The following is a 15,588-nucleotide window of genomic DNA, read 5'->3' on the forward strand; positions in this document are numbered from 1 at the left end:
TGCATCTGTCAAGCTGTCTGGAGTGGCTCACAAGTGTGAGTACCAACGTCAGGGCAGACTGTTAAGAAGGAGGGCACAACTCCCAAAATAGTTGTGAGTTCTATACTTAGATTTCACCAACCATCAAGTATGAACTACTCAAGTGCTTCAACTGCCTCAACATGGAGTTACAGACAGTATCCTGGCATGCTCCAACCTACCTTGCCACCCAGGTAAGCTTGTCTTTGTGACAGATGGACCCTTACACCAAAATCACAACAATATTCAGGTTACTCCCAGTCCCAAAGGACCAGTCACTTACCCCAAGTCAACCGCACCCTTGATCTTATACCAAAGACAAAACTTGTGGCCAATCCTAAAATTAATTAAATAAGATTTATTAACTAAGAAAAAGAAATAAGAGCTATTTACAAGGTTAAAGCAGGTAAACACACACACACATGAGTTACAGTCTTAGGTTCCAAAAGGCAATAGAAGCTGCTGTAATATGCAAGTTTTACATGTCCTCTAGGGCTAACCCAGGCTAAGCAGCTGGGGATCCCTTGCTTATGCTTAGCAATGAATATGTTAGAAGCTAGTAATTGTAGAAAATTTGTAAGGGAAGGAAAAGGAGAGAAGGAGAACCAGCAGAATTAAAGAGAATAAGGATTTTTAAAAAATATATTAGGATTGTTTCCCCCCCAACAATGGTATTGGTCCATTACTAGATCAAAATGGTAGAACTGTCAATAATAATGCAGACATGGCTGAAAGTCTTCAAAAATATTTCTGTTCTGTATCTGGGAAAAAGCCAGACATGTTCCTATCAAATACTGATGATGAAACACTTTCCATTCAAGTAGTAACTCAGAAGGATATTAAACAGCTGCTACCACAGTTAGACATTTTAAAATCAGCATGCCTGGAAACCTTGCATCCAGCAGTTTTAATAGCATTGGCTGGGGAGCTTGCTGAATCAATGTTGATTTCCAACAAGTCTTGGAACACAAGGAAGTTCCAGAGGACTGGAAGAAAGCTAATGTGCCGATATTTAAAAAAAGAGAAATTGGGATGTTCCAGAGAATTATAGGCAGTCAGCCTTACATCTATCCTGGGCACAATAATGGAATGCTTGATTCAGGACTCGATTAAAAAAGAATTTTAAAAGGATAATATAATTAATAGCAATAAACTTTCAAGATAGCCAGGTGACAGGGTTGGGTTGGAGTAAGAACAGACAGAGGCAGGGCACATGGGCAGTCTGTTAGAACTTCCAGGAAGCTGGGAGTATCTCTAACAAGGTAGCAACATTGAGCAGACTGCAGTGGCTGCTTTCATTAGTGGCCTGCCTTGGAGTCACCTACTTAGTCCCCTGCTTGTAGAGTGACTGGACCATTAGGACTCACAGGGAATTACCTCAGATGATTCATCAGGCTCAGAACACTCATAACACAGGCATGTGGAAAACTGATGTCAAACTAGATATCATTTTTGATAAGATTACAAGTTTGGTAAATAAAAGTAATAGTGTTGATTGTAGTGGTTCTGGAAAAGAATTGGGGTTCATGGTGGATTATCAACTGAACAGGAGCTTCCAGTGCAATGCTGTGGCTAAAAGGGCTAATGTGATCCGTGAATGAACAAACAAGGGACTACTGAGTATTTAACACTGGTGTGACCACAACTGGAATACATGTCCAGTTCTGGTGTCCACAGTTCACGAGGATGTTGATAAATTGGAAAGGGTTCAGAGAAGAGCCATAAGAATGATTAAAGGACTGGAAAACATGCTTGATAGTGAAAGATTCAAGGAGCTCTATTTAGCTTATCAAAGAAAAGGTTATGGGGTGACTTGATCGCAGTCTATAATTACCTACATGGGGAACAGAAATCTGATAATAGAGGGCTTTTCAATCCAGCAGACAAACATATAACAAGATCCATCAGCTGAAAGCTGAAATAAGCCCCCCCCATCTTTTTTTAAAAAAACACAAGGGTAGTTAATCATTGGAGCAATTTACCAAGGACAGTCATAGATTCTCCATCACTGAAAATTTTTAAATCAATATTGGATGTTTTTCTAAAAGATATGTTCTAACTCAAATGGGAATTAATTCAGGGAAGGCCTATGGCTTGTGATATACAGGAGGTCAGTCTAGATGATCAAAAAGGCCTTGTAATCTACATGTATATTTAAATCAAACAAAATCATTCCAAAACATGCTTCTGAACATGCTTCTCCCCCCAAGAAGAGGATGAGAGAACAAACACCACATGACAGATGTATAATCATATTGCTTAATGCACTACTGAAAAGTGCTCAAATATTACAGTGATGAATGTGGTATAAGGATCTATATAGAATAGAATAAAATATGTTTTCACATGTCTGCTGGTCATACTCAGTTCTAAGCTCACCACAGCTTTAAATGCAAACACTGCAAGAATCCCATTCTAATATTTGTCCCGTTAGGAAATTACCTTGTGATTCCTGGCAATATGTTGTGTTTGAATGGCAAATCCTTAGAGTCAAATACAGTTTGCATATATATTTTCAGAAGTCATCTTCATTCACTACATCTGAGACAGACAGGCAGACATATTTAAACCCCATGAAATATTTAAGTGACTGGTCTATTTTTTTATTCCTCTAAGAATAATAAAACAATTCAGTGACTTTTTGCCGTATTTCATGAGAAATTGGCTATAATATCAAGAAAGGGTTGGGTTTTTAGCCATAAGTTCAGTGAAGAGAGCATTAAAAGGGAACACATTAACATGCCTTTCAGGACAACAGACAGGCTCTTATTTTTTCATATGTTCATTTTGCTAGTGTCTGAGTAGTAGATTCAATAAAAACTCCCCAGCTTACATTATCACAGCCCTCCAAGATCATGCAAGCATCCTCCCAATTGATCTGCAAGGTCTGAAAGCTAGATGTAGTATTTAGTAAATTGGGCCCTCATGAAAACAAGCACCCGAAGTATTCTCACTTTTAAACTCTGAGCCCAGTTCTGACTATTTACTTCAATAGAGTTATTCCAGATCTGCACACTTATGAGAGCAAAATTGGACCCTTTGAATCATCAGAAAAATGATCACCACTATGAATCATCTTTTCCAGCAATTACTGTACTCCCCTATGGCATATGAGTCATTCTATAACTCATGTCAGTTAGTGATTGATAAAGATTGTGGAGGACCACTCCCCTTGAAGAAGAACTTAATTGGCTCTTCTGGTGCCTACCACTGAGTAATAAGATGACATTTTTGCAGCCTTTGTTCATGCCTCTTGTTCTACTGAGAATTACTTAGTGGAGAGTTTAGTGGAGATTTTATTGTAATAAAGGACATTCTTTAACTGGAATTTTTAACTTTCACTCTTTCCCTAAATTACCTGGGCTTGCTCCCATTTAATGTGATTTCTTGTTTCTCAAAATACTTAATACAGTCTGTTCCACCAAATCAAGATGAAAAATGTGTGCATATCTAATTTTTCCAAACTAGTATCAACGTTTCAATGAGAGGAACTTTTTTAAAAGTACTTTACTAATGGCTAGATTGTGATAGCCTTACTCACTCTAAGAAGTACCTAATTTCACTAGCAGTCCTATTGATTTCAATCACGTTTTTCTTGATGTAGGTAACAATATAATCCCAAGAGTTGGCAACACTGAATCATAAACTGCTAGACAAAATATCAAGACTTAAATGTGGCAGAGAGCTAATATAGGTTATTTTCATGATTATTAATCTACCAGTATACTCATCCAGCACACAGGAAGACAATGTCTATCTGTCCTGAAAAGCTTAGTCTATATACACAGAAAACACCTGACAGTGGCACTTCAGAGGGCTTTCTTAACAAAATAACTTATTTTTACTGCTATGGTTATCATTTGTGGACCTTGAGGAACAGGAAAGGTATTTGAAGTTGAAAAGGGTAGTAAGAGATAGTGACTAGGTTTTGTACAGGTGGGGTCTTGCACTATACTGTTAGCTCCACTAGCCTAAACATCATTCACATAGCACTGACCTAAATTTCCCTTCCTTACCTGACCAGGTTTGAAACTTGCTGACCCTTCCTCATCTTGCTTTCTTTCATGAGTAAAACAGATAGTCCCAGAGCTAGATTCCCCACCATTCCCATACTTACGAGTTCTAGGCTTCTGTGGCTTTCCTACAATCTGAGACCACTTGGAGCTTGAGGCAGTAATTGTACTTGCATCTATTTCTATAGACCTGCCCCCATCTTTTCCTGAGGTCTTAAACTGAGCCTCCAATACTTTGTGCAGCTCTTTGGTTAAAAAAAGAATGCTAGAGACCCATATTTCCATAGTTCTAAAGCTCTGACATTTGATATGATAATACAATGATTGATTCCTGGCAAATCTTGTTCATTCTCAACTCTTAATCAGAGAACAAAACTTCATTTTATTCTCGACAGTGAAGAGCCTAGATCTGACAACTCATTGTTTTGAAGAGGAGTTACTTGTCTTGTTAGTCTGCTTTCAAGGCCGGAGGAGATACCATTCATTCACTTCAGGAGACCTTTAATTTCTCTCCCCCCCCCCACCAATACCCACTCCATCCCCAAATAAAAGGCTTTCATAATTTTGTGTTTTCAACAGGCTGTCAGGAAAGTCTTCCAATACATTTATTAGAGCCTTTATTCTGCATATTCCGTCTTCCCTCTAAAAGAAAATATAGAAGGTAAAATTAAACCACTTCTTAAATAAAGCAGCCTCAAGCTGATTCCAGTGCAATTCAAGTTTAAGATCAATGCTGTCAATGTGTATATAATGTGTCGATAGAGGTGTAAACTTCCTTTAATCGCCTTGCTGTTGTGTACTGTTTTTTTTAATGCCTTTAGATTATATTCATTAGCAAAGGAAAGAAACCAAACAAGGGGAAATGTTAAAAAACTGTTACCCTGATTATTCACCTGTTTTTCCCCATGGAAGAAACTTACAGAAAACTGAGGCACAAGCAGTATGGGATGACCCAAAGCCTACTGAAGTCAGTGGAAAGACTCCTATTGGCTTCAAAGGCCTTTGGATCAGACCCTATAGCAGTGCAATGCGTTCAGGGAGCAGAGTTTTAATTTAAATTTTTCACAAATGCATGTTGCCGGTGGGTATAGAAAAGTGTCTCAGAAGTACATGACACAGAGCTAGTTGAACTGTTTATAGCAAAAACTATTAATTATCAATTCTACTCTCTTTTTTCTCATGAACTGTTTGTATCCATATAACAGTTTTCACAAATAATTTTCAACTGTTCGTTTTGATTATGTTCTATTTGTTGTTATTATATTGTGCAGTTGGTCACATAAGTTGCATGGCAAGTAAGGGTGCCTTAATTTCCTGCATGACAAGGAGATTAAGCTCGTAACAAACAATGATGGTTATTTCAACTGTTCTGAATATTCAAGCAAAAAAAATTGCACTAGCACAGTTTCCCTTTTTTGCATCTACTCTTAGAGGCTTCCAGAAACAGTAACTCCTCACTTAATATTGTAGTTATGTTTCTGAAAAATGCAACTTTAACTGAAACAATGTTAAACAAATCCAATTGTCCCATAAGAATTAATGTAAATGCAGGGGGTTAGGTTCCAAGGAAATTTGTGGGGGGGGGCAGACAAAAGGCAATATACTGTATACTGTACAGTACTGTACTGTGGTTGGAAAGTCCCCCTGGCTTACCCCACACAGGCACAGCCCACTGCAGGCAAGGATGCTAGGAAGCACCTTTGCAGCAGCAGAGGCAGCTTCCCTGGAGAACAGGCTCGGATTTTGCCGGGAATGCTCCAGGCCTGCCTCTTCCTGTCCCCGCTCCACTCCAGGCCCACCTCTTCCCACCCCCACTCCACCTCCTCTCTGGAACATGCCACATCCCTTCCCCCCCAAAGTCCTAAGCGCCGCCGAACAGCTTCCCCACTCCTACCCCTCCCTCCCAGAAAATCCTAAGCGCTGCTAAACAGGGAGGGAGGGGGAGGAGTGGAGATGCTGTGCTTCCCTGCTTCTCCCCCTCCCTCCCAGAAAGTCCTTAAGTCCCTTGTAAAGTTGCTGCTCTTCCACAGAATTTTACAAGCAGGCAGCCAAACGACATTATAAGGGAGCACTGCACAACTTTAAATGAGCATGTTCCCTAATTGAGCAGGGACGTAACATTGAAACAATGTTAAGTGAGACAACATTAAATGAGGAGTTACTGTATTATTAATAGGGCTGTCACATGATTAAAAAAATTAATTGTGATTAATCACATGATTAATTGTACTGTTAAACAATAATAGAATATCATTTATTTAAATATTTTTAACAGACGTTCTGCAGCATGAGCTTTCGTGGGTGAATACCCACTTCTTCAGATGCAAGTGGTGGAAATTTCCAGGGGCAGGTTTATATATGCAAGCAAGAAGCAAGTTAGAGATAACGAGGTTAGTTCAATCAGGGAGGATGAGGCCCTGTTCTAGCAGTTGAGGTGTGAAAACCAAGGGAGGAGAAACTGGTTCTGTAATTGGCAAGCCATTCACAGTCTTTGTTTAATCCTGAGCTGATGGTGTCAAATTTGCAGATGAACTGGAGCTCAGCAGTTTCTCTTTGAAGTCTGGTCCTGAAGTTTTTTTGCTGCAGGATGGCCACCTTAAGATCTGCTATTGTGTGGCCAGGGAGGTTGAAGTGTTCTCCTACAGGTTTTTGTATATTGCCATTCCTAATATCTGATTTGTGTCCATTTATCCTTTTCCTTAGAGACTGTCCAGTTTGGCCGATGTACATAGCAGAGGGGCATTGCTGGCATATGATGGCATATATTATATTGGTGGACGTGCAGGTGAATGAACCGGTGATGGTGTGGCTGATCTGGTTAGGTCCTGTGATGGTGTTGCTGGTGTAGATATGTGGGCAGAGTTGGCATCGAGGTTTGTTGCATGGGTTAGTTCCTGAGCTAGAGTTACTATGGTGCGGTGTGCAGTTACTGGTGAGAATATGCTTCAGGTTGGCAGGTTGTCTGTGGGCGAGGACTGGCCTGCCACCCAAGGCCTGTGAAAGTGTGGGATCATTCTCCAGGATGGGTTGTAGATCCCTGATGATGCGCTGGAGGGGTTTTAGCTGGGGACTGTACGTGATGGCCAGTGGAGTCCTGTTGGTTTCTTTCTTGGGTTTGTCTTGCAGTAGGAGGCTTCTGGGTACACGTCTGGCTCTGTTGATCTGTCTCCTTATTTCCTCGTGTGGGTACTGTAGTTTTGAGAATGCTTGGTGGAGATTTTGTAGGTGTTGGTCTCTGTCTGTGGGGTTAGAGCAGATGCGGTTGTACCTCAGTGCTTGGCTGTAGACAATGGATCTTGTGGTGTGCCCGGGATGGAAGCTGGAGGCATGAAGGTAGGCATAGCAGTCGGTAGGTTTTCGGTATAGGGTGGTGTTAATGTGTCCATCAATTATTTGCACCGTAGTGTCTAGGAAGTGGACCTCCCGTGTAGATTGGTCCAGGCTGAGGTTGATGGTGGGGTGGAAGCTGTTGAAATCGTGGTGGAATTTTTCCAGAGTCTCTTTCCCATGGGTCCAGATGATGAAGATGTCATCAATGTAGCGTAGGTAGAGAAGGGGCGTGAGTAGACGGGAGCTGAGGAAGCGTTGTTCCAGGTCAGCCATAAAAATATTGGCATATTGTGGGGCCATGCGGGTGCCCATAGCGGTGCCACTGATCTGGAGATATATATTGTCATCAAATTTGAAATAGTTGTGTCTGAGGATAAAGGCACAGAGCTCAGCAACCAGTTGTGCTGTGGCATCATCAGGGATACTGTTCCTGACAGCTTGTATTCCATCAGCATGTGGGATGTTTGTGTAGAGAGCCTCTACATCCATGGTGGCCAGGATGGTGTTTTCTGGAAGGTCACCAATGCATTGTAGTTTCCTCAGGAAATCAGTGGTGTCACGGAGATAGCTGGGAGTGCTGGTGGCATAGGGTCTGAGTAGAGAGTCCACATATCCAGACAGTCCTTCAGTGAGAGTTCCAATGCCCGAGATGATGGGGCGTCCAGGATTTCCAGGTTTGTGGATTTTGGGCAGTAGATAGAATAGCCCTGGTCGGGGCTCTAAGGGTATGTTGATTTGTTCCGGTGTTAGTGTAGGGAGTGTAGGGAGTGTCCTGAGTAGATGGTTCAGTTCCTTAGTGTATTCCTCAGTGGGATCTGAGGGCAGTGGCCTGTAGAATTTGGTGTTGGAGAGTTGTCTGGCGGCCTACAATTCTCTCCCAAGGAGTTCAGTCACAAATTTAATTAACACATTTTTTTGGAAGCATGGAAGCATGTCCTCTGGAATGATGGCCGAAGTATGAAGGGGCATACCAATGTTTAGCATATCTGGCATGTAAATACCTTGCAGTGCCGGCTACAAAAGTCCCATGCCTGTTCTCACTTTCTGGTGACATTGTAAATAAGAACTGGTCAGAATTTTCTCCTGTTAATGTAAACAAACTTGTTTATCTTAGCTATTGGCTGAATGAGAAGTAGGACTGAGTGAACTTGTAGGCTCTAAAGTTTTGCATTATTTTGTTTTTGAGTGCAGTTATGTAACAAAAAAAATCTACATTTGTAAGTTGCACTTTCACGATAAAGATATTGCACTAGAGTACATTTATGAGGTGAATTGAAAAATACTGTTTCTTTTATAATTTTTACAGTGCAAATATTTGTAATAAAAATGATATAAAGTGAGCACTGTACACTTTGTATTTGGTGTTGTAATTGAAATCAATATATTTGAAAATGCAGAAAAACATCCAAAAATATTTAATAAATTTGAGTTGGCATGCTATTGGTTAATAATGCAATTAATCATGATTAATTTTTAAATTGCAATTAATTTTTTAGAGTTAATCACGTGAGTTAACTGAGATTAATCGAGATCCCTAATTAATATGCAAGGCAAGAGTATTCTGGAAATCCGTTCCCCTGGCAGGGAATACTACAAAGATTCCCTTAGGGAGGGGAAAGCAGAATGCCTCTGGTCATGAGTCACTGGTACTATTCAAGCATTACCTTGGCTGTTTATGGAAAGGACATGGTGATTAAGGAGTATTGTTTTGGCAAGACAAAGTGCATGTGGACAAACAGAGCATAGGAGAACTCAATTTTCTATGCAGTTGGAATTTGTAGGGGAGTAAATTATTCAAAAATATTTTGGAATTAAAAGAAGAGGTAGTTTTGACATTGAGTGCCTAGGGTTTCACTTTTTTCAGAATCCTTTTATTAAGGCTACCCAGGGAGATTCCACACTAAACTTCTGATGTTACTTTCTCTACATCCATAACTCATACCTATACTGCTTTTTAATTTTACATTCTGGAATTTGAGAAAATTCATTTTTATTTCATAATCGATTTGAGCTGCACTAATGTGACATTAACAATATGCTTTAACAATATGCTTATATTTGTTAGGGGGCAACCTACACTATTGTATGGAATCAGATTTGTCATATTCTAATGGTCCTATTTACTCCATTGTTGACATTAACTTCAGAGTCACACTTTTGAAGCCACTGACAACATTCTTTGCTAGCTAGTGTCCTGTGTCTTTTACACCTGACAGCAGATTTGTTAAATTCAAACACCCACATTTAATCTAATGTTGATGTTTCTCTATAGTCGAATACTCAGTGCAGTCCTTGTTTATCACTATAGTCATCATTCTTTGTCAGGCACTTTATTATTTTATTTTTATTTTTCCCATCTCCAGTTTAAACTATTGTGCTCTAGACAGTCTATTGGCTTCCACAGCAGATTATAATTGTGAAGTCATTAGGCCAGAAAGAGAATGATTCTGTAGCCTGCTGGCTAGGGCATTCTGTTGGGAGACCTGAGTTCAAGCCTCTGCTCCAATACATATTTAAGTATTTACACAAAGTGAAACAGCTACAACAGGAGAGATTGAGAGAGACCCCTGTCAGATATCCCATAGCCTGGAGGTTTGGATGCTCACCTAGGAGTAGAGAGGCCTGAGTTCCAGAGCTGAGATTCAAAGCCAGGTCTCACCACTCCCAGATGAGTACCCTAACCTGTGGATAAAGGTTATGAGGGCCTGTGATGACACCCCTCTTCCTCTGGTGTTGTGAATGGTGTCTAAATCCCCTTGCAAAGCTAGTCACCCCCACCCCCCAAAAAAATTGTCTCTGAAACTATTTGCAGAATTGGTGTTGAATTTGTGAATAGTTTCAGCTAATCTGAAACTGCATTTTTTGGCAAAAATTAGTCCACATTTTTCATGCGGCTCTAGTCTCTGTATGAGGAGCTGTTAGGAGTATGTACTGTGCCTTTAAAAGCAGAGCACATGTTAGGAAGAACTGGTTGGAAGCAGCCCAGCAGCAGCTTCACCAGACACTCAGCTAGGAGCTCCTGGCTCGCCGTTAGCTTTCGTAACCCTGTTCTAGTTCTAATGAAGCCTTACTCCTAGGAGACCAGAGTGTTTCTCCATCTTCTGAATTCACAAGGCAATGCAGCAGTGACTCAGAACAAAATGGCTGCTGTCACTGCACATAGGCAGAGTAATTGGAAATTTGAAGGTGCAGTGCACAGAAAATAAAAGGCGTCCCACTTTTCATAACTACTATAAAGCACAGTATAATACATAGCCAGCATATATTTTAATCAGAAGGAATTCACATAGGTTTGGAAGGCCAGATCATCAGTTGGGGTAAATTAGCCACACTAATTTATATTATCTCAGGATTTTAAAGGCTGGAAGGAACCATTATGCTCATCTACTCTGAATTCTTGCACAATGCAGGACACAGAATCCAATAATTTCTGCACTAAACCAATACATTGTGATTTAATTAGTACATATCCTTTCGAAGTGATCCAGCTGTGGTTTAAGATTCCTTGGCAATATGTTCCAAAGGTTAATGACCCTCACTGTTAAGAATTTGCTTCTTATTTCCAGTTTTATTTCACTGAGAAATTCTCCATCTCTGTGTGGTAGGAGGGCAAAGGGAAGAAGTCCTCTAAATTGGCCAGATGCCAAATATTTGCAGTGTCTTATAAGATTAACTAGTTTTTAACTTTGTTGCACAAACACTTATCATGGGGCAGGAAGGCACCTGGAGCTCACTCAAAGAAGCATTACATTTTTCAGAGGTATGTTTTTATAAAATAAGCATATAATCTATGTATAAATATAATCTTAATAGGTCAGCGTTATATGTGTACTCTTGATACTTACATTGCTGTGGTACTAGGAGCTTTGGTTTCATATTATAAGGAGCAGAGCAGAAGAGCTAGAATTTAGCCCTAGGCTGGTACCATTAATAGTCTCTGTGGTAACAGTCTGAGGAAAATATGCAGGTTCAACAGATTTTTCTTAGGGCTTGTTTACACTTGAAAACTCATGTGAATTAAGATAGGGTGTGAATTTAAAATGCAATAGTTGTTTTGAATAACTCCATGTGTGAAATACTTATTCCAGAATGTGTGCTATTGCTCTTTAAATTCACATCCTCCTTTAATTCCAGAATAGGGGCTTGTCAACATGGCGAGTTAGTAATGTGGAATGCTGGCGTGACACTCACTAACTCACATCACCTTGGCATGACACTCACTAACTTGCCATGTAGATAAGCCCTAAAACAGTGTCCACACAATTAATCAGGACCAACTCCATGTACAGACAATCCCTTATCCACCTGTGTGAGCACATAGCCAGAGACCCAATCTTGCCAAAACTGGATTAGACACAAAGTGAGTTTACCCACCTGTATGTAAAACATTTAGTAGTATATGAATTTGTTTTTAAGTACAAATTGATCCCTGGTGTAACTCCGCTAAAGACAGTGTCATGCCAGGGATGTATTTAACTCAGTAGGTTTAGGAAGCAATTATAACCCAGCTCTTATCTTGTCTAATGGCTAGATTTTAATAAGACATGATAAGCGGCAAAACATAAGGACTCATTGTACTTTACCATCCCCTGCTTTCAGCTTCCATTCTCAATTCAGAAACACTGATGCTAGTTGTCATGGTTACCTGCCCTGTTCCTTCATGCTGCTTTTATAAGATGCTTTGAAGCAAAAAGTTCAACCCATCTGTTAGAGATTTGCCCCTTGAAAAACACCCTTTCCTTCAGTCTCCAGAAGCTGTGAGTGAAATCCTGGCCCCATTAAAATCTATGGCAGAACTCCCATTTGTTGTGTATTTGGTTGTCGTGGTAATAGAATCTTGTATTGCTATGGTAACTGAGTTAGATTATTAGGGGATAGCCCAGACAGTTTTGGCTGCCTATTGGTTAGTTCTGTGTGTGGCAATAAATGGCAGTTTCAAGGTTTACAGATAACACCATTGACTATAATGGAGTCAGGACTAGGGTGACCAGATGTCCCGATTTTATAGGGACAGTCCCGATATTTGGGGCTTTTTTTAATATGGACTCCTATTACACCCCACCCCCATCCCGATTTTTCACACTTGCTATCTGGTCACCCCTAGTCAAGACTTCACCCTGTATTTTTAAATTCTGTTGATCATTTGGCAATTATTTCATTGTTAGACTAGGCTTAGTTCTTTATAAAGTCACTATTATTATTACTGTAAAGATGGACAATCCTGTTACTAAGAGGTACACATAATTCCTGATATGGTTTGCAAAACTCTCAGTACAAACCAGGATGCTAACTGATAGAGTAATTGGACTCTTTGTTTGCTATTCATTATTTGTATTACAGTAGTATTTACAGGTTCCAAATGAAATTCAGGTTGTGCTGTTCAAGGTGCTTTGCATGTCCTGTTCCAGACAGTTCACAATCAAGGCAAACAGCTGGGGTACCAAAGCAGAGAGAGATAAGTGGCCTATCCAAACCCACACACAGGAAGAATATGTCAGATCTTGGAACTGAACCAATAGCTCTTGAGCCCCATCCACTGTGTAACCACAAGGCAATCCTTCCTCCAAAATATGAATTGAAGCATAGTTGACTAAAGTGATGCAGAAATGAGTGAGAAATCATAATGCTGTGTTACGTCAGCCACATCAGACAGTCTGGTCCCTGTGCTAGCCAGTTGGAGTCAAATGTTCAAACTTGGGCACAACTTGGGCAAAAATGCACCTGCTGTACCCATACAAATCTGCTTTTGCTAAATACAGAATTACTGTATTTTAGTTTGAATGCACTAACACAGGTTTTGACATGTGCATGTGGTTTTGGGAACATACCTGTTGCTTCCACATCCACAAATTTGACTGTCTGGGCCAGATCTTCAACTGAAACAAATCGACATAGCTCTAGGGCTTGTGAAATTAAACTACAAACTTGTCCAATTAGATACTAGAAAGTCTACTACACACATGCACACACCCCCTGCCAGAACATGTTAGGATCTAGCCAGTTTAATACTCTCTTCCTTTTTTAACTCCTTTAGAAACTCCTTGTTTTATATTTTCATATGCATTGTTCAGGGCAATTTTTTGCTTTCATTTATGTCAACTGGAATTTTGTTAACTTGAGTGGGAGCGGGTTCTGGATCTAAGGGCCTAAATTTTTGAGCTGTTGCACTCCTGTAACTTTCACAGAAATTAATGTGAGTTGCCAAACCCAGCTACCAAACCCTAATAAGGATCAGGCCCTAAATTAGTGTTAGGATTATTGCATTTTGAATGCTCTTCTCTTAGTCACTCATTTCCATTCATTCAGTACTTAACTCCCAAACATTTTTATGAGGACTAACACAACAAATGTTATTTCTTTCTTACACTAGTTGCTCCTCATTTCAACTGGCCTCTCAGAGCTGAAAACCAAGGTTGGCCGTGTCATGCCAGCAGAACTGAATATTATTCCTTTGGAAAGGGTTACTTTCAAATATCTTAAGAAACAAGAACACTTCAATTAAGAAATTAACCGAGCCTTGACATTATCCAGAAATTTAACAGCTCAGATTTACACGCATGGCATGAAAGATCTTTCCAAATCTGGGAAGCTCAATATTTAAAAAAAAATAATCAAAAAATCAAAGGCGGTTTTATAGAAGACTGCATAATAATCAGTGACAAATACATTCCAGATGTTTAATCACACTAAAAGCAAAAGATTTCTCCCAGCCTACAGTGAACATTACTAGATGTGTGCTGATGAATAAAGATTAATATATTTTTTAGCAATTGACAGTTCTGCTGGCAACATTTTCAACAGTGGATTGAAGTAGGATGATTGTCAAAAGTTAATCTGTGCAATAAATGTTAGTGATAGGAGAATGCCAATATGTTTTGTGTGAATAATAGTACTAATTCATAATTTTATTTTTTTTAAAAAAAAAGGTGAAATTCAATCCAGTGCAGACAACAAGAGTGGGATTTTAAAAGTTATAGGTCTTATGCTGAACATCTGTACAGGGACATATTTCACCCAGTGTTCCCAGGCCAATTTATTTAGTTGGGGTGCCTGACAAACAGTTACAATTCAAAATAATAATAATAACAACAATTAATAATTAATATCCAATAAGTAATAATCACACCATACAATAAACTACTATGGGCTTTGGATCAGATCCTAAACGGATCTGGATTTTTTTTTCTTCCGAAAAGATGCACCTGTTTATTGACAGCTATCAACATATAAAGTGGTTCAGAGTTTGACATAATCAGTTTGCTAATCCTTAAAAATATAAAATCCTCATTCATGAACCTCTTTTAATCTTAAAATATGCCAACGGAAGGCACAGGGAAAGGCAAGTTTTTTGTAGATCTAGTAGGGTTATTCTGTAAGGATTTTAGATGGAAGAACCATGAAGAAAAATTCCTTCTAAATGTTCAGTAGTGCTACATAGTCCTTTGGGAGTGCTAGGGTATGTGGTATCCTGGAAGGGACAGCCATGGAGATGGCATCCCATTAGTTATAGAATGGGTAGCAGGGAGAAACAGTGAAAGCTTTCACACCTTTTCATAGCAATGGGCCTCACCCTTGCGATGGAGGGACCATTCCTATAGTGAGATGATAGTGTAGTTCCTAAATTTATTCAGTCCTTGGTCTTGCTGCTGACATTGCCCACAAAGGTGTTCACTGTGATTGTTGGTTTCATCGTGTAGACACGTATGTAAAAATACTAAGTTATCTATACATTTAATGTAAGTCACTAAATAACTGAAGCTATGACCTACCTTACACATACCAGTAAGCAAAATTTATATTACTGTACCAGCTAGAAACCCAGAATTTCATTGTGCTAAGTGATACACAACACTGAACAAAGACAGTGCCTGCCCCAAAGAGTTTACAGATCAAATAATCATTCTATCCTTGAGTACCTCCACTAACTCATTGTTAATTTCAGCATCCAGTTCAAAATTGCCCTCTTTTCTTTGAAGATCAGATCCTTTTCCAGCATAGCTTCACGCTCTCTCTCCTCATCTGTTTTCCCATTTATCCCCAGCTTCCTCTCCCCACTTTTTCCCACTCTTGCCCTATATAGGACATGAGAATCTACTTCTCTGCAGCACTTATAATTTGAAAAGGACTTTCTGTATATCTCCCTCACCGAGTGTCCATTCTTCTCAAATCTCATCTGAAAATATATGTATTCTCCCTTGCTGCATGCCCCTAAATTTCCTCCTATCTC

The 15,588-nt window shown here is 39.6% G+C and overlaps 1 long non-coding RNA gene across 1 annotated transcript; it reads right to left on the bottom strand.

Annotated features, from left to right (window-relative positions):
* Positions 1 to 4,593: 4,593 nt before the first annotated feature.
* On the bottom strand, positions 4,594 to 12,166 carry LOC120398645. The gene is made up of 2 exons (XR_005594596.1): positions 12,007 to 12,166; positions 4,594 to 4,673 (listed from the first exon to the last, which is right to left on the bottom strand). It is a non-coding gene; the product is annotated as an uncharacterized LOC120398645 (long non-coding RNA).
* Positions 12,167 to 15,588: the final 3,422 nt, after the last annotated feature.

This window comes from Mauremys reevesii, linkage group 2 (genome assembly GCF_016161935.1).
Source record: "Mauremys reevesii isolate NIE-2019 linkage group 2, ASM1616193v1, whole genome shotgun sequence".
Taxonomy (NCBI): domain Eukaryota; kingdom Metazoa; phylum Chordata; order Testudines; family Geoemydidae; genus Mauremys; species Mauremys reevesii.